A 20,352-nucleotide genomic window follows, 5' to 3' on the forward strand; every position below is an offset into this window, starting at 1 on the left:
CTTGTCCAAATTTGCCCACAGGTTGGAAAGTCGATGTCGCGCTCCACAATAAATAATATATCTATACTGTATATATATATACAGTCACGTGAAAAAGTAAGTACACCCCATGTAAAGTTTTGACTTTTTCAACATATTTCAACATACAGCTATTTGATCTTCATTTCAACAATATTGATAGATAAAGGTGATATAATATAACAAATATCATGAAACATTTACATTTTGTAGTCCATTGTATAATTTAAATAAACATCAATGCAAATTCCGCATGTGGAAAAAGTAAGTACACCCCTACATTTATCACTACGTCAAATACCTAAAATTAGAATCAGGTGCACCAGCTCAGGTGCAAATGATTAGAACATCGTTAGAGGGGATCTTGGAGGAACCTGTCTTATTTAAACCTCAGATATTTAGTTTGGTTTGCTCTTTGTTGTTGAAGTGTGCGGCGTCATCATGCCTAGATCAAAATGGCTCTCTGAGGCCTTCAGAAAGAAGGTTATAGATGCCTACGAGTCTGGGAAGGGATTTAAAAAGATCTCCAAACAATTTGAAATCAATCATTCGACTGTCCGGAAGATCATCTACAAGTGGAGAAGATTCCAAACAGCTGCCAACTTGTTCAGGCCAGGCCGCCCCGCGCCCCAGCAAGTTCAGCCTGAGAGCAGACTACAAGATGCTGAAAGAAGTCTCGAAGAACCCCAGAATGTCATCACGGGACCTACAGGTAGCTCTTGCCACTGTTGATGTCAAAGTGCACGAGTCTACCATTAGAAAGAGGCTGCACAAATTTGATCTACATGGGAGGTGTGCCAGGAGGAAACCTTTGCTGTCCAGAAAGAACATCAGGGCAAGACTAAAGTTTGCCAATGAACACCGAGGCAAAGACCAGCACTTCTGGAACAATGTGCTCTGGACAGACGAGTCAAAGGTAGAGCTATTTGGCCACAGTACCAGAAGACGTGTTTGGCGAAAACCAAAGACAGCATTTGACCACAAGAACCTGATACCAACTGTAAAGCATCGTGGTGGAAATATTATGGTTTGGGGCAGCTTTGCTTCTTCAGGGCCTGGGCAGCTCACCATCATATAATCCACGATGAATTCTTCATTGTACCAGAGGGTGCTTGAGGATAATGTGAGGCCATCTGTCGGGAAGTTGAAGCTTAACCGAAGGTGGACCTTGCAATATGACAATGACCCTAAACATACCAGTAAATCCACCAAGGAATGGCTGAAAAGAAAGAAATGGAGGGTTCTGGAATGGCCAAGTCAAATCACGGATCTAAATCCCATCGAGATGTTGTGGGGGGATTTGAAACGAGCTGTGCATGCAAGAAACCCCTCAAACATCGCACAGCTGAAAGAATTCTGCATGGAGGAGTGGGCAAAAATTTCTCCCAGTCGATGTCAGAGACTGGTAGACAGTTATAAGAAACGCCTACTTGAGGTTGTTTCTGCCAAAGGGGGCAATACCACCTATTAGAGCCAAGGGTGTACTTACTTTTTCCACATGCGAAATTTGCATTTATGTTTATTTAAATTATACAATGGACTACAAAATGTAAATGTTTCATGATATTTGTTATATTATATCACCTTTATCTATCAATATTGTTGAAATGAGGATCAAATAACTGAATGTTGATATATGTTGAAAAAGTCAAAACTTTACATGGGGTGTCCTTACTTTTTCACGTGACTGTATATACCATATAAAACACAATGTTTGTTTTTGTTTGTGTGTGTCTGTCCCCCTTCATAAGGTGAGGTTCTAAATGCTTTGAGTAGTTATTTAGGAGGGATTTGATTTGTCAGGATTTTGGGGGGTGATGGGGGGGGGGGGGGGAGGAGGGACCCAAAAGACCCTGATGACCCAAAATATCCCAAGGACCCAGAAGACCCAATGGACCCCAAACACCCAAAATACCCGGAGACCCCAAATAGCCTGTAGCCTGTTAAAGACACAAAAGACCCAGAAGACCCCAATGACCCAGAATACCCCAAGGACTCTCCCCTCCCTGTTCTGACTGGAGTTCCCCAAGGTAGTGTTCTAGGCCCTGTGCTATTTCTGGTCTTCATCAATGATCTCTCCGACTCTCTGGAAAATACTCTCCATCTCTTTTCTGATGACTCCACTATCTGCCGCTCCATTCCTCATCCCTCAGATCGGCAGTCTGCAGCCTCCTTACTCTCTGCAGACCTGGACAAAATCACAGACTGGTCAAACAAGTCGAACATGTGTTACGTGGTCCCCCCCTGTGACTACCTGCTCTCGGTGACCCCCGGACCTTGAGAGGAACCCCGCCAGAAAGATATGTGATTGATACGCTTTCGTAACGCAATCAATACTAATTAAACCCTCCAGTGGACCAACGAAGGAAACAATCCCCAATCACTAATGAAACCACACCCAGGATCCGGATCAATCAACAATGTATTCACCCCTGGGTAGAATCATCCACAACACAATACTTCAACGCTCAGTATGAATATTCCAACAATATCTCTAAGATGGCCATCTTATATATTTCCCCCTTGAACCCCACTCACGGCACCCTCAATGGTCAATGTCTCTAACAATGTCTCTGGGCCCCTCCCGACCCAGGTGAAGGTCGATTCGCGCCGGCGAATCGCGATCTCCAGTCAATGGCCGAACAAGGTCGACTAGGATGGCGGTATTCGCGCCGACCCTGCGCCCCCGTAGTTCGATCTCCGCACGCGGGCGGTTGAACGGACACCTTCCTGACGTGCTTCAAACGTGCACGTCCCGTACCGGGAACAGCTGCTGCAGCGGACCCCTTCTCGGCAAGCCACCGAGGTCGGAACCCGTGATGGCGGCTTCTGGGCTGTGAACGGCTCGCAAAGCGCGCGAGGCCCCAGGCGCCTCCCGTACGCGTCCTTGTAGATGTTGAGGCGAACGGTGCCGGACGCTTGGTTCCTCCCAGGAACCCACGGCAACCTGACACAAAACAGGTGATTACCCCACGCAGGTAACTCCTCTCGCCAGATGGGCTTTTCAAACTCAGCGTTCCAAAGCAGGTAAAGATCGACTCGGCTCGCGTCAGAGATGGCCTCGATGGCTCGCGAAGAATAAGATGGCCGCTTTTCTCTCTCGCCCTCCTCCTTTCTTTTACTTCCGGTTCACGATCCCGTTTCCGGTCTCGTTGTCACCAAGAGCGCTTCTCACCATTTAACCACCACAACCTTTAATAGAATAAACATTAATAAGAAATGACCTGAATAGTAATTCACATAAATGCGGAATTCGTTACACTCCCCCCCTTCAAGAAAGAAAGTTTGAAAACCGCAAAAACTTTCTTTGCAGGACAACTTTGATAAACAAACAAGATAACTCACACCCCAAATCATCAGTTCCCCCGGGCACAATTATCACATCTCAAAAATAAAGCAACAAAATTTCACAAAACCCCCAGAGATTCCAAAGGTAATTCACTCTGGACCAAGCGTCAACAACTTCTAGTTTATCTTGAATGCCGGTTAAGGGGTGGTGACCAAAACCCCAAAGTTAAACAACTCGATAGCACTTTTTCGGGAGGCCAAGCTGAGTATACACTACATGGACGCCTTAAGGAATGTGGAGTTCACGGTTAGTCCGGAGAGGAAAGTTCATTACATGGACGCCTTTAAGAACGTGGAGTTCACGGTTAGTCCGTGCAGGAAAGTTCACTACCTGGACGCCTTTAAGAACGTGGCGTTCACGGTTAGTCCGTGTAGGAGCCCAGGCTCGGCGGCTCCGCCGTATATAGTGCTTCAACGTCTCCGGACTCCTAATAGTTACGGTGGGACCACTTGTCCCAGTAGTCACCTGACTGGCGGTCTCCGTCTCGGCCAGTGCTCTGACAATCATTCTTTCGGGAGATGCCGTAACTCTGGGAGCCTCCATAGTAATATCGGCTGCTGCCAACACCAAAACTACCGCCCAGTTGTCCTCTTCTGTAGACCTCTCGACGCCTACGAAATGCCTTCCCTACGGTTATGGTCCGACCCTCCAAATCCTTACCATTCCAATTCTTCTCTGCCTCTCTGGCGTCTTTTGTGCTTGCAAACGTGACAAAGCCGAACCCTCTTGACTGTTGCGTTTCCCTGTCTTTTGCCAACCGCACTTCCACCAGCAGCCCATATCTGTTGAAGACAGAGGTCAGAACTTCTTCCTCTGTTTTGAAGTTCAGTCCCCCTACAAATAACTTGGTACTTTTGTCACCCTCCCGAGCTGGTGTGGTGTTATTTTCCCTGCTGGGCTCTTTACCAACCCTCGGGTTACCATAAACTTGACCCCCGGCCAAATCATTCCCGATAACCACAGATACTCCCTCTACAGGAAGCGTGGCTTGTAAACCGACGGTGACCAGTCCTGACACCAAATCGGATTCCAAATGGATGACATGAAGAGGGGCACTAACACAGCCACCGATCCCTTGTAACCGAACACTATCACCAGTTGCTGTACTCTTTGACAATGGCAAAATGCCTTCAAGCATTAAGGATTGATGGGCTCCTGTGTCCCTCAATACCCTAACAGGTCTTGGGTTAGTCAAGTCTCCCTCTAGTGAGACAAACCCCTCATAAATAAATGGTTGGTAACTCTTCTGTGGGCGATTTCTTACGTTTGCCATCGCATTCGGAGTTCTACTAGTCGGACTCCGCTCTGGGTTTTCCCTTTTCATGAGGTAACAACTGGACATCAAGTGCCCAGGTTTCTTGCAAAAGGCGCAAGTAGGCCCAGAGGAAAAAGTCGTGGTCTGCCTCGGGCCCCCCGGAAAATAAGTTTGTCTTGGGCCCGTAGCCCCCTGATTTCGAACAGTTGGGGTATCAGAGTTGTCCCCATAATCATGTTGAGGCCACCGCCATGTATTGTCGTTCTCCGCACCGGTTGTTCCATAACTCGCCTGCTGAAGTCTAGGCGAGGAGTTAGGTTTGTGGACCCCTATCCGGTGTGTTAAGGCATAATCATCTGCCATGGTGGCTGCGTCCCACAACTTTGATACTTTCTTTTCCTGCAGGTACACTTTGATGTCCTCGTGGACACACTGTTGAAATTCCTCCACCAGGATCAAGTCACGCAATGCTTCGAAGTCTTTCCCGACTCCTTTTGACTCACACCACCGATCAAACATGTTTTCTTTCACTCTGGCAAACTCCACATGAGTCTCCCTCTCCCTCTTCCTGGCATTCCTGAATTTTTGCCGGTAAGCTTCAGGAACCAACTCATAGGCTTTGAGAATGTGCTTCTTTAATACCTCATAATCTGCACATTGGTCCATTGGTAGCGCCGAATAAATATCTTGAGCTTTATCCACCAGCACACTTTGCACTAGTATGGTCCAGGCCTCCTCCAGCCAGTTTAACTGTCGAGCCACTTTCTCAAAGTGTGGAAAAAATTTAGCGACTTCCTTTTCACTAAAGGGTGGAACCAGCCTCACATGTCTGCCTGCATCCCAGGTGTTCTGGCTAGGTGTCGACCCAGTCAGCAAGGGTGGTACCTCTCCCCGTTCTCTCATTAACTCCAGCTCCTTGAATTTAATTTCTTGCTGAAGCGCCATGTCACGTTCCTTTAATTCCCTTTCGGCTTTTCTCTCCTCTGCTTTTCTCCCTTCTAACCTTTCCTGGAGTTGTCGTTCCACTCTCCTTTCCTCTGCTTGTTTCTCTTCTCTCCTCTCTTCTGCTTTCCTTTCCTCTGCTTTCATCCTTTCTAACCTTTCCTGGAGTTCTCGTTCCACTCTCCTTTCCTCTTCTGATCTTTCCTTTTCTGCTTTCCTTTCTTCTTCTGCTCTTTCCTTTTCTGCTTTCCTTTCTTCTTCTGCCCTTTCCTTTTCTGCTTTCCTTTCTTCTTCTGCTCTTTCCTTTTCTGCTTTCCTTTCTTCTTCTTTGATCCGTTCCTGGCTCCGTAATTGCAACTCCAGTTTCCGGAGCTCAACGTCTTCTGGTTCTTCGGGTAGCCACTCCCAGGCTAACTCGTCCCATGTTCCTAATCCCACCATAGATTGTATCACCGCGGTCTGCAACTCTGCCTTCCTCAAATTAGTTTGGACCTCCAAGTTAAAATGTTTGGCCAATTTCAAGAGGTCCGATTTAAAGTAACGCTCGGAACTGTGCCTCACTCGGGGTTACCTCAAAGTTCTGTGCCACAAACGCCATGGTGACTATCGTTAACACCTGTTAACCTTCACCCAAGACTTTACCACAATTTCCCAAAAAGTTACCAATTAATAATTAATTAATTAATTTTAATTAATAAAAATATTATTTTATTATTTTATACAATTTTATATCCCGGACGAGCCCCCAATTCTGTTACGTGGTCTCCCCTGTGACTACCTGGTCTCGGTGACCCCCGGACCTTGAGAGGAACCCCGCCAGAAAGATATATGATTGATACGCTTTCGTAACGCAATCAATACTAATTAAACCCTCCAGTGGACCAATGAAGGAAACAATCCCCAATCACTAATGAAACCACACCCAGGATCCGGATCAATCAACAATGTATTCACCCCTGGGTAGAATCATCCACAACACAATACTTCAACGCTCAGTATGAATATTCCAACAATATCTCTAAGATGGCCATCTTATATATTTCCCCCTTGAACCCCACTCACGGCACCCTCAATGGTCAATGTCTCTCACAATGTCTCTGGGCCCCTCCCGACCCAGGTGAAGGTCGATTCGCGCCGGCGAATCGCGATCTCCAGTCAATGGCCGAACAAGGTCGACTAGGATGGCGGTATTCGCGCCGACCCTGCGCCCCCGTAGTTCGATCTCCGCACGCGGGCGGTTGAACGGACACCTTCCTGACGTGCTTCAAACGTGCACGTCCCGTACCGGGAACAGCTGCTGCAGCGGACCCCTTCTCGGCAAGCCACCGAGGTCGGAACCCGTGATGGCGGCTTCTGGGCTGTGAACGGCTCGCAAAGCGCGCGAGGCCCAAGGCGCCTCCCGTATGCGTCCTTGTAGACGTTGAGGCGAACGGTGCCGGACGCTTGGTTTCTCCCAGGAACCCACGGCAACCTGACACGTAACAGGTAATTACCCCGCGCAGGTAACTCCTCTCGCCAGACGGGCTTTTCAAACTCAGCGTTCCAAAGCAGGTAAAGATCGACTCGGCTCGCGTCAGAGCGGGGCGAAGAATAAGATGGCCGCTTTTCTCTCTCGACCTCCTCCTCTCTTTTTCTTCCGGTTCACGATCCGTCGATCCCGTTTCCGGTCTCGTTGTCACCAGGAGCGTTTCTAACCATTTAACCACCACAACCTTTAATAGAATAAACATTAATAAGAAATGACCTGAATAGTAATTCACATAAATCCAGAATTCGTAACACATGTCTTTCAATCCTGACAAATCTCACACTCTTACAATGTCTCTCCGAAAGGACCGACTGGAAAACCCTCCCATCTACTTTCTCAACAATCTTCTCCAAGAAGTTCTGTCGCTCAAGCTTTTGGGTCTCACTATCTGCCATGATCTTTCTTGGGAAAACCACATTTCCAAGCTGGCCTCCAAAGCCAGTCGCCGACTGGGCATCCTCCGTCGTGCGAAGTCCTTCCTTGGCACACCTGAGCTCCTCACCACAAACAAGGCTTTCATCCACAGCTCAATGGAATACTGTTCCCCTCTCTGGGCTGGTGCTCCTGCGTCACACCGAGCTCGGCTTCACGCTGTTGAAACCAAAGCTTTCAGAATCATTGGAATCTCCTGCGATGAAGTTAACTCCGAGGGCCTTTCACTCACTCACCGCAGGCAGGTTGGTGGTCTTTCTGTCTTCCACCGATTCCTCTCCGGCCTTGCTCCCCCAGCTCTCTCTGTGCTCTGTCCCCCCAATATTCCCTCAGGTCGCACAACATCTGCCTGCAACCCTCTTATGGTTAAACTGCCAAAATCTAGGCTCTCTGCTCACCTTCACGCTTTCATTCCTCTTTTCACCCGCCTCTGGAACAAACTCCCCCACTCCCTTAAATCCCACTCCTCCCTCCAGGTCTTTAAGACAGCTGTTCACCACCATCTCATATCTTCCCCCATCCAAAACCTTGATCTTTTCTACCCCTGCTAATTCACCCTTGATAAACTTTTTTTTTTTTTTTTTTTAATTCCAACTTCTTTCCTGGAAGTCCTTGCAGTGTTCATATGTTTTATAGCTCTCCCACCTCCCCCCAAGCCCTCTCCCTCCCACATTTCTCCCGATGTCCCTCTCTCAAATGTTGTGTTTGTGTCCTTCCGCCTCTCTCCCCATCTTGTCTACCGCTCCACTTATTTTTTGTGTTTTATGTGTCGGTTTGACTTTTTGTGTGATTAATGTTAGCTCTTTCACGAGCCTCGATCTTGTATACAAAAAAAGAAGAAAAAAAGACCCAAAATACCCCGAAGACCCAAAAGACTGAAAAGACCCAATAGACCACAAAAACCCTGAAGACCCAAAAGACCCCGAGGATCCAAAAGACCCCGAGGATCCAAAATACCCAAACAACCCCATGGACCCAAATGACAGAGGACTCCAAAGACCCCAATGACTCAGAAGAATGAACTGAATTAACCAAACATAAGTTTTTGTCTTGTCCTAGTTGGGAAAAAAATCTGTATAAAGGAAAAGTTGTGCTGTTTCATTTATAGAAAGGTCTCACAATTGAGTAAATAAATTGGGATGCACATGCAATGTAACACCAAGCAACCATTGACCCAATATTATGCCATCAGTTCAAATTGAGCGATATAAATACTCCAACGAAGCCGTATTATCACTGGTGTCACAAATATGACAAGTGTGAAGTAGTTTATTGGTAATAAATCGTGCATAAACAGCTTTAAAATCCCAAGCTTGAGGAAAGGGTAACTTGGGAACTAGGGTGGTCCACAGATATATGTAATATTTAATATTATTAAAAAGCCATGCTCCACAAGGCTGCCCTTGTTCCTACGTTTATAAAGATCATATGAACCAAATATGAGGTCAATTGGAACTTATTTAGAGGTTGCTCATAAAATAACATTTTTAATTTATCCTGTTTTTTTTCAGATGGCAGAAACTCGCAGCTCTTCCACAGTTTGGTTGCTGGGCAAGTCTGAAAAGGAAATAATATGTGGGGGACTACCGACCAAAGGACACACATTGCAGAAAATGGTGTACCAACACCATACAAGAACACCATACAGTTCGTGAAAGTGCCAAACTTAGTGTACAAGCTGTGTGTGCATACTGGGAGAAAGCACGAATTCCAGTGCAGAGAGTAGATTCCTGTGAGCACCAACTTTTGAAGTTGTATGATGCCTACAAACTGGTAAAGAAAAATAGAACCAAAACATTCGAAAACTATAGAGTGAAGGAGCAGATGTTCAAAGATGATCTTCAATCCCTCTTCGATATCTCACCAAATGATGCGCTTGAGAAAATGACGAATGAAGAAGTGTTACGTGGTCCCCTCGGTGACTACCTGGTCTCGGTGACCCCCGGACCGTGAGAGGACCTTCGCCAGCAAGTAGTATTATATATATATGCTTTCGTAACGCAATCAATAGGAATTCCAATCAAAAGGAAACCCCACACCAAGGATCCGGAATAATCAATGATATATTCCCCGAGCAATCAACCATCAACAATCAACAATCAATATCACAAAGATGTAAACTCATCTACACTAACTCTAAGATGGCCATCTTATACATTCCTCACGTGAGCCCCACTCCTGACTCCCTCCGTGGTCAATGTCTCTCACAATGTCTCTCTTCTCCGCACACGGGCGGTTGAACGAACCCCGGGCGGACGTGCTCCAAACGTGCCGTCTCGTACCGGGGACAGCTGCTGCAGCGCACACCTCCTTGCCAAGCCACGGGGCAAAACCCAGCGCGGCTTCCAACGCGCGCGAGGCCCCAAAGTGCGACCCGTTCGCGTCCTTGTAGACGGGGCAAACCCAAGCGCGGTTTGCAACGCGCGCGAGGCCCAACGTGCGACCCGTACGCGTCCTTGTAGACGGGGCAAAACCAAGCGCGGTTTTGCAACGCGCGCGAGGCCCAACGTGCGACCCGTACGCGTCCTTGTAGACGGGGCAAACTGTGCCGGACGCTTGGTTCCGTGCACGAACTCACGGTGACTTGACGTGTCAAAAGGTAGTTACACGTCCAGGTAACTCCTCTCGCCAGACGGGTTTCGGAACGCCGCTTTGTCCACGCAGCGCAAGGTCGCTTCCACCTTTTTTCGGAGCAGTCCGAGGAAGAAGAAAAACTCGTCCTTTTTCCTCGTGTCTTTTTCCTTCCGTTTTCGGTCACTTCCGTTTCCGGCCACTTGTTCAGAAGGGCTCCTGACCCTCCAATCACCACAACCCTTAATATAATACACACGGATAAGCAACCTGAATGGTAATTCACATACATTCACATAAATATGTAACACTCCCCCCCTTCAAGAAAGAAAGTTTGAACCCAGCGAAAACTTTCGTTGCCGGCCAATTTGGAGAAACAAACCAGATAACTCAACCCCTCCAGATTACTCCCTCTGGACTAAGTACCAACAACGACATTGTCCCTGCCAAATCAAACTCCATCTCATGACCCTCTGACTTTGACCGTCAGTTTCTTGGGAATGAAGGTTAAGGGGTTGATCAAAGATCCAAAGTTAGGCAACTCGATAGCACTTTTTCCCGGAGGCCAAGCCGAGTATTCACTACATGGATGCCTTTAGGAACGCGGAGTTCACGGTTAGTCCGTGCAGGAAAGTTCTCTACATGGGCGCCTTGAGGAACGTGGAGTTCACGGTTAGTCCGTGCATGAAAGTTCACTACATGGACGCCTTTAGGAACGGCGTTCACGGTTAATTCGTGTAGGAATCTTGGCTCGGCGGCTCCGCCGCCTTCAGTGCTTCAACTTCTCAGAACTTCCCTAATAATTATGGTGGGACCACTGGTCCCTGTAGTCCCATGAATAGCGGTCTCCTTCTCGGCCACTACTTTGACAATCCTTCCTTCGGGAGCTGCTGTAACTCAGGGAGCCTCCATAATAATATTGATTGCGGCCACCACCAAAACTACCGCCCAGTTGTCCTGTCCTGTAGACCTCTCGACGCCTACGAAATGCCTTCCCTACTGTTATGGTCCGACCCTCCAAATCCTTGCCATTCCAATTCTTCTCTGCCTCTCTGGCGTCTTTTGTGCTGGCAAACGTGACAAAGCCGAACCCTCTTGACTGTTGCGTTTCACAGTCTCTTACCAACCGCACTTCCACCAGCGGCCCATATCTGTTGAAGACAGAGGTCAGAACTTCTTCCTCTGTTTTGAAGTTCAGTCCCCCTACAAATAACTTGGCACTGTTGTCGCCATCCCGAGTTGGTGTGGTGTTATTTTCCCTGCTGGGCTCTTTACCAACCCTCTGGTTACCATAAACTTGACCCCCGGCCAAATCATTCCCGATAACCACAGATACACCCTCTACAGGAAGCGTGGCTTGTAACCCGACGGTGACCGGTCCTGACACCAAATCGGACTCCAAATGGATGACCTGAAGGGGAGCACTAACACCGCCCCCGATCCCCTGTAAACGAACACTATCCCCCGTTGCCGTCTCCTCGGACCATGGCAAAAGGCCTTCAAGCATTAAAGATTGATGGGCCCCTGTGTCCCTCAATATCCTAACCGGTCTCCGGTTAGTCGAGGCTCCATCCAGTGACACAAACCCCTCTGAAATAAATGGTTGGTAACCCTTTTGATGGCGATTTCTTACGCTAGCCATCGCATTCGGAGTTGTAATAGTCGGACTCCGCTCTGGGTTGTCCCTTTTCATGAGGTAACAACTGGACATCAAGTGTCCAGGTTTCTTGCAAAACGCGCAAGTAGGTCCGGAGGAAAAACTCGGGGTCTGCCTCGGGCCCCCCGAACTATAAGTTTGTCTTGGGCCCGCATCCCTCTGATTTCGAACCGGTGGGGTATCATAGTTGTCCCCATAATCATCTCGAGGCCGCAGCCATGTATGGTCGTTCTCCGCACCTGCGGTTCCCCACCTCCCCTGCGGAGATCTAGGCGAGGAGTTAGGTTCGTGGACCCCTATTCGGTGGGTTAAGGCATAATCATCTGCCATGGTGGCTGCGTCCCACAACTTTGGTACCTTCTTTTCCTGCAGGTACACTTTGATGTCCTCGTGGACACACTGCTGGAATTCCTCCACCAGGATCAAGTCCCGCAATGTCTCGAAGTCTTTCCCGACTCCTTTTGACTCACACCACCGATCAAACATGTTTTCTTTCACTCTGGCAAACTCCACATGGGTCTCACTCTCCCTCTTCCTGGCATTCCTGAATTTTTGCCTGTAAGCTTCCGGAACCAACTCATAGGCCTTGAGGATGTGCTTCTTCAGTACCTCATAATCTGCACATTGGTCCATTGGTAGCGCCGAATAAATTTCCTGAGCTTTCCCCACCAGCACACTTTGCACGAGTATGGTCCAGGCCTCCTCCGGCCAGTTTAATTGTCGAGCCACTTTCTCAAAGTGTGGGAAAAATTTCGCGACTTCCTTTTCACTGAACGGTGGAACCAGCCTCACATGTCTGCCCACATCCCAGGTTTTCTGGTTAGGTGTCGACCCCGTCAGCAAGGGTGGTGCCTCTCCCCGTTCTCTCATTAACTCCAGCTCCTTGAATTTGATTTCTTGCTGAAGCTCCATGTCACGTTCCTTTAATTCCCTTTCCGCTTTTCTCTCCTCTGCTTCGAGGTCCCTTGCAGCTCTCCTCTCCTCTGCTTTTCTCCCTTCTAACCTTTCCTGGAGTTCTCGTTCCACTCTCCTTTCCTCTGCTTCTGCTTTCCTTTCTTCTTCTTTTAACCTTTCCTGGAGTTCTCGTTCCACTCTCCTTTCCTCTGCTTGCTTCTCTTCTCTCCTCGCTTCTGCTTTCCTTTCTTCTTCTTTTACCCTTTCCTGGAGTTCTCGTTCCACTCTCCTTTCCTCTGCTTGTTTCTCTTCTCTCCTCGCTTCTGCTTTCCTTTCTTCTTCTTTTAACCTTTCCTGGAGTTCTCGTTCCACTCTCCTTTCCTCCGCTTGTTTCTCTTCCCTCCTCTCTTCTGCTTTCCTTTCTTCTTCTTTAATCCGTTCCTGGCTCCGTAATTGCAACTCCAGTTTCCGGAGCTCAACGTCTTCTGGTTCTTCGGGTAGCCACTCCCAGGCTAACTCGTCCCATGTTCCTAATCCCACCATAGATTGTATCACCGTGGCCTGCAACTCTGCCTTCCTCAAATTAGTTCGGACCTCCAAGTTAAAATGTTTGGCCAATTTCAAGAGGTCCGACTTTAGCAACGCTCGGAACTGTGCCTCACTCGGGGTTACCCCAAAGTTCTGTGCCACAAACGCCATGGTGCCTATCGTTAACACCTGTTAACCTTCACCCAAGACTTTACCCCAATTTCTCAAAATTTTTTTTACCAATTAATAATTAATTAATAAATTTTAATTAATAAAAAATATTATTATTTTATTATTTTATACAATTTTAAATCCCGGACGAGCCCCCAATTCTGTTACGTGGTCCCCTCGGTGACTACCTGGTCTCGGTGACCCCCGGACCGTGAGAGGACCTTCGCCAGCAAGTAGTATTATATATATATGCTTTCGTAACGCAATCAATAGGAATTCCAATCAAAAGGAAACCCCACACCAAGGATCCGGAATAATCAATGATATATTCCCCGAGCAATCAACCATCAACAATCAACAATCAATATCACAAAGATGTAAACTCATCTACACTAACTCTAAGATGGCCATCTTATACATTCCTCACGTGAGCCCCACTCCTGACTCCCTCCGTGGTCAATGTCTCTCACAATGTCTCTCTTCTCCGCACACGGGCGGTTGAACGAACCCCGGGCGGACGTGCTCCAAACGTGCCGTCTCGTACCGGGGACAGCTGCTGCAGCGCACACCTCCTTGCCAAGCCACGGGGCAAAACCCAGCGCGGCTTCCAACGCGCGCGAGGCCCCAAAGTGCGACCCGTTCGCGTCCTTGTAGACGGGGCAAACCCAAGCGCGGTTTGCAACGCGCGCGAGGCCCAACGTGCGACCCGTACGCGTCCTTGTAGACGGGGCAAAACCAAGCGCGGTTTTGCAACGCGTGCGAGGCCCAACGTGCGACCCGTACGCGTCCTTGTAGACGGGGCAAACTGTGCCGGACGCTTGGTTCCGTGCACGAACTCACGGTGACTTGACGTGTCAAAAGGTAGTTACACGTCCAGGTAACTCCTCTCGCCAGACGGGTTTCGGAACGCCGCTTTGTCCACGCAGCGCAAGGTCGCTTCCACCTTTTTTCGGAGCGGTCCGAGGAAGAAGAAAAACTCGTCCTTTTTCCTCGTGTCTTTTTCCTTCCGTTTTCGGTCACTTCCGTTTCCGGCCACTTGTTCAGAAGGGCTCCTGACCCTCCAATCGCCACAACCCTTAATATAATACACACGGATAAGCAACCTGAATGGTAATTCACATACATTCACATAAATATGTAACAGAAGACAAAGCATTCCTTATCATGCAGCGTGAGGATCCCTCACGTTCACGTATGGGATCTGTGGACAACACTCTGGCAGTGAAGGAGAACAGAAAGCGGATCAGGCTTGAGAATGAAGATAAAAGAAAGAAGAAACATGCTGCTGAGACTCGAACAGCAATGCAATCTGTTCCATCAACATCGGCTGTGGTTGATGATGATGATGATGAGTCTGAGATTGAAAGCTCCGATTCAGGGGACAATGAATTCAAACTCCAAAGTCCATCTTCTGCCAAACAGGCGAAAAAGGCTCCGATCAAGGTGGTCACTCCAGCAATAGTGGCAACTCTGGATAGCGTAAATCTCTCAGATCGGCGTGCTAGGTTTGTGGCCAGTGCGTTTGCACAATCTCTTGGTCATACCATTGAAGACAAGTGCAAGCCAACAATAATAAATAATTTGAGTAATGGAAAATAGATAATTATCTATGAATTGATGTATGATGCTAAAAATTCTGTATCTTATTATTCATTAAAATTTGTCAACATTTTGAGCAACCTCTAAATATTGTCCAATCAAGCTCAGATTTTCACCACAAACTACGTTCTTCAACAGAAATAGGGGCAGGCTTGTGGAGAAATGGAAATCCAATCTTCAAAGTTTTGGTCCCCAATGTATGTTGAATGGCCTCACAAAGCTGTGCAACAGAAATGGCAATTCCAGGAAAAATATAATAATCATATCTCCAAACTTTCCCCTCACAATTCTCCGTAGGGCGCTGTCCTTCCTAAGCCATCCTCAGCTTACAACAGTGTACAAAGCATTCATCCGGATGTCATGAAAAATGGTTCCCACAGTGGAACTGGTGCTGTTTCCCATCTTCTACCGCACCTCCCCCTCCCAATCCCTTATGACCTCCGGCACCGAAGGTAGAACCCCTGTCATTTTCGAAACTTGGCAAAAAGATTTTTTTTAACAAGTTTGTTGATCACTCCGGTTTGTGTGTTTGTGTGTTTATCTGTCCGCTCACTTATACTGTACTTGCCTACAGGTCACAATCTCAAACCGATCTTCACGAAACTTCACCAAATGATAGAGTTCCTGGTCTGACAAAATCCTATATATTTTTAGGTCAAAAGGTCAACATAGACCAAAGGTCAACCACTTTTCTTCAAATTTCTAAAATCCTCAATTTTTATCCGATTGACTTGAAATTTGAATAGGATTTATATATCAGCGAACTGAATTCACCCACCAACTATTTTTCAGATCAACATAGGTCATAAGGTCAACATAGGCCAAAAGTCAACAACCTTTTCAAATTTCTAAAATCCTACATTGTCATCTGATTGACTTGAAATTTGAATACGATTTTATATCAGTCAATTTAATTCAACCAACAAGTATTTTTGAGGTCAACATAGGCCACAAGGTCAACATAGGCCAAAGGACAGCCACTTTTTTCAGATTTCTAAAATCCTAAATTTTCATCCGATTGACTTGAAATTTGAATATGATTTTCATATCAGTTAACTGAATTCAACCAACAACTATTTTTGAGATCAACATCGGCAAAAAGGTCAACATAAGCCTAAGGTCAACCACTTTTCTTCAAATTTCTAAAATCCTCAATTTCCATCCGATTGACTTGAAATTTGAATAGGATTTTTATATCAGTGAACAATTCAACCATCAACTATTTTTGAGATCAACATAGGTCACAAGGTCAACATAGGCCAAAGGTCAACCACTTTTCTTCAAATTTCTAAAATCCTCAATTTCCATTTGATTGACTTGAAATTTGAATAGGATTTTTATATCAGTGAACTTAATTCAACCATCAACTATTTTTGAGATCAACATAGGTCACAAGGTCAACATAGGCCAAAGGTCAACCACTTTTTTTCAAATATCTAAAATTCTCAATTTCCATTTGATTGACTTGAAATTTGAATAAGATTTTCAGATCAGCTTACTGAAACCAACCACCAACTATTTTTGAGATCAACATAGACCAAAGGTGGATTGACGTTATGTTTCACCCGTTTGTCTGTTTGTCTGTCCGTTTGTGAACAAGATATCTCAAAAAATTGTGGCCGGATTCGGACGAAATTTGGCAGAGATGTAGCGTGTGTGACAAAGACGAAATGATTCGATTTTGGTGAAGATACGGATTCGGATCCGGCTACTAGAATTTTAAAGTGATTCTTCACCATTGGGAGATAGGGCCAAAAACGATACATAGCAGGATATCTCAAAAAGTTATGGACGTATTTGGACGAAACCTGTTGGACAGGTTGTGTGTGTGACAATAAAAATTCGATTACATTTTGGCGAAGATCTGAATATGGTTTCGGATATGAGAATTATTTAATTTTTTTAAGTGATTCTTCATCATTGAGTGATTAAAGGTATTAATTAACACGATAACAAGAGGAAAAGGCAATAATCGACCAACTTATTCATTCAACCTGCATATTCATCTGAGAGCTGAACTATCATCATCATCATCATCATCATCATCGACACCATGGCCTGGGAAATAGTTGGGGCACTGTGCTGGCCATTCCATGGGGCCAAATCGACCAGGTAGTGCTCATCCCTTCTCTGGGCCAAGTTAGGGTACCTGGGTAGGAATACCAATCGTCATCATCAATTCATCATGTGCCATGCCCTCTGCAGAGCGTTGGTGATGCCGATACAATCCTGGTTGGGAGACTCGGGTCGACACTACGACTCATTGAGTCAGGGCAGGAATTTTAAATCTGGTCATGGTGCCGGCGATAGCTTGCCTACCTTTGGCGAAAGACACCGTGGGATGATGGGATCTTTAACATACTACAACTAATAGCGGCAGACGGGACACCCAGCGTAACGTCCACCTGAGGGAGCGCAGAGCATTGATACTCACCCCCACACTCCCCCAACGTCAGCCCCTTAAAGCGGATCCGGATGGGGAGCACAATCCAATGAGACCTTCCTATCCTGATGCATTGTACCAAATTTGGTGAGTATCGCTCAGGTAGTTGTGGAGAAGATGTTTTAGTTAAATGTAAACGGATGGATGGACGGACACCCGGCATTCGGAAAAAAAAACAATACTGGGAATGCAATGGCAAACCACCCAGTGTAACCCTTGCCAAGAAACTGCTTCGACAGCATCAACGCTCTGTAAAGAGTACGGCTCATCAATATTCAAACAATGTTCCTTTAGAGTTTACAATGATTTTTCAACACAGGATGAGGCCATTTGGCCAATCAAAAGCATGGGCTATGATTACCAACCTATGGTTGCTTTTCCGTGCTTTGACGTTTTTAAATGCTGAACGTCACTCAAAGAAGCAGCGTGTCCATGTTTAAAGTCTTTGGTAGGACATAACTGGGATTTGAACCACTGACCTTGCAGACTCAGAGTGGATGGTCAAACCATTACATTATATACCGAGTCTGGTTTGGAACATGTTCATGGTGCCGGTGATAACTAGCAGACTCTTCAGTGGAAGTCACTGAGGAATCTTTAAGGAAAAATCATCACCGATTAATGCTGGCAGGCAGGACACCCAGCTTAATGTCCATTTGTGATGTAAAGTCCTGCCTGCGAAACTGCAATCCGAAAGTTTATTATTAGGCTGAGAACCGGACTCAGACTATATAGACCGCAAAGGCTCTGCAACATCCTCTGGGATTCAATGAATGACACCATTGGAAAATCATACCAATATTTGATAATCTCTGCCGAAGTTCACACTGAAATGGTGTGAACATTTTTACCTTCCTCCCCCTTAACATCCTTGAGTTGTTATAGCTACATACTCGAACTCGAACCTTTCATCCCCCAACTACAACGGCACCTGGCATACCTCCGCCAGGCTGAACAGTTGACGGTTTGTATCCCACCGATAGGTCGGATCTGGATTCGCACCTGAACCAAAAGCTAATCTGTCATTTAACCAACTCGTCCACCTAGTTCGGTCATAATCTGTCCACAACTTTTTCAGGTATTCCACTATATATCGTTTTTTGCCCGATCTCTCAATGGTGAAGAATCACTTAAAAAGTTATCGGATCCAGAACCGGATCTTCACCAAAATCGAATCATCTCGTCATTGTCACACACACAACCTGCCCACCAAGTTTAGCCTGAATCCCTCCATAACATTTTCAGAATTTCCACTATATATCGTTTTTTGCCCATCTCTCAATGGTGAAGAATCACTTAAAAAGTTATCGGATCCAGATCCGGATCTACACCAAAATCGAATCAATTCTTCCTTGTCACGCACAGAACCTGCCCACCAGGTTTAGCCTGAATCCCTCAATAACGTTTTCAGATATTTTACTATATATCGTTTTTTGCCCATCTCTCAATGGTGAAGAATCACTTAAAAGGTTCTCGGATCCAGAACCGGATCTTCACCAAAATCGAATCATCTCGTCCTTGTCACACACACAACCTGCCCACCAAGTTTAGCCTGAATCCCTCCATAACTTTTTCAGATATTTTACTATATATCGTTTTTTGCCCATCTCTCAATGGTGAAGAATCACTTTAAAAGTTATCGGATCCAGATCCGGATCTACACCAAAATCGAATCAATTCTTCCTTGTCACGCACACAACCTGCCCACCAAGTTTAGCCTGAATCCCTCAATAACGTTTTCAGATATTTTACTATATATCGTTTTTTGCCCATCTCTCAATGGTGAAGAATCACTTAAAAGGTTCTCGGATCCAGAACCGGATCTTCACCAAAATCGAATCAATTCTTCCTTGTCACATACAGAACCTCTCCACCAAGTTTAGTCTGAATCCCTCCATAACCTTTTCAGATATTCTGCTATATATCGTTTTTTGCCCTATCTCTCAATGGTGAAGAATCACTTAAAAAGTTCTCGGATCCAGAACCGGATCTTCACCAAAATCGAATCATCTCGTCATTGTCACACACACAACCTGCCCACCAAGTTTAGTCTGAATCCCTCCATAACGTTTTCAGATATTTTACTATATATCGTTTTTTGCCCATCTCTCAATGGTGAAGAATCACTTAAAAAGTTCTCGGATCCAGAACCGGATCTTCACCAAAATCGAATCAATTCTTCCTTGACACATACAGAACCTCTCCACCAAGTTTAGTCTGAATCCCTCCATAACCTTTTCAGATATTCTGCTATATATCGTTTTTTGCCCCATCTCTCAATGGTGAAGAATCACTTAAAAAGTTATCGGATCCAGAACCGGATCTTCACCAAAATCGAATCATCTCGTCCTTGTCACACACACAACCTGCCCACCAGGTTTAGCCTGAATCCCTCAATAACGTTTTCAGATATTTTACTATATATCGTTTTTTGCCCATCTCTCAATGGTGAAGAATCACTTTAAAAGTTCTCGGATCCAGAACCGGATCTTCACCAAAATCGAATCAATTCTTCCTTGTCACATACAGAACCTCTCCACCAAGTTTAGTCTGAATCCCTCCATAACGTTTTCAGATATTCTGCTATTTATCGTTTTTTGCCCCATCTCTCAATGGTGAAGAATCACTTAAAAAGTTCTCGGATCCAGACCCGGATCTTCACCAAAATCTAATCATCTCGTCCTTGTCACACCACACACCCAACCTCTGCACCAAATTTCGTCTGAATCCGTCCACAACTTTTTGAAATATCCTGTTCACGAACAGACAGACAGAACAAACAGACAGATTGGGGTGAAAACATAACCTCCATCCACCTTCGGTTGCGGAGGTAAAACTATCCCAATGAACCTAATCCTAAATTCAACGGAAGCGATTATTGTAACTGCATAAGAAAAAGAAACATTCATCCATTCCTCGCATAACAACAGCAGCAAGAAAGAACTGAAATGAGGGTATAAAAGTG

This window comes from Myxine glutinosa, chromosome 2, assembly GCF_964187855.1.
Source record: "Myxine glutinosa chromosome 2, kmMyxGlut1.1, whole genome shotgun sequence".
Lineage (NCBI taxonomy): Eukaryota > Metazoa > Chordata > Myxini > Myxiniformes > Myxinidae > Myxine > Myxine glutinosa.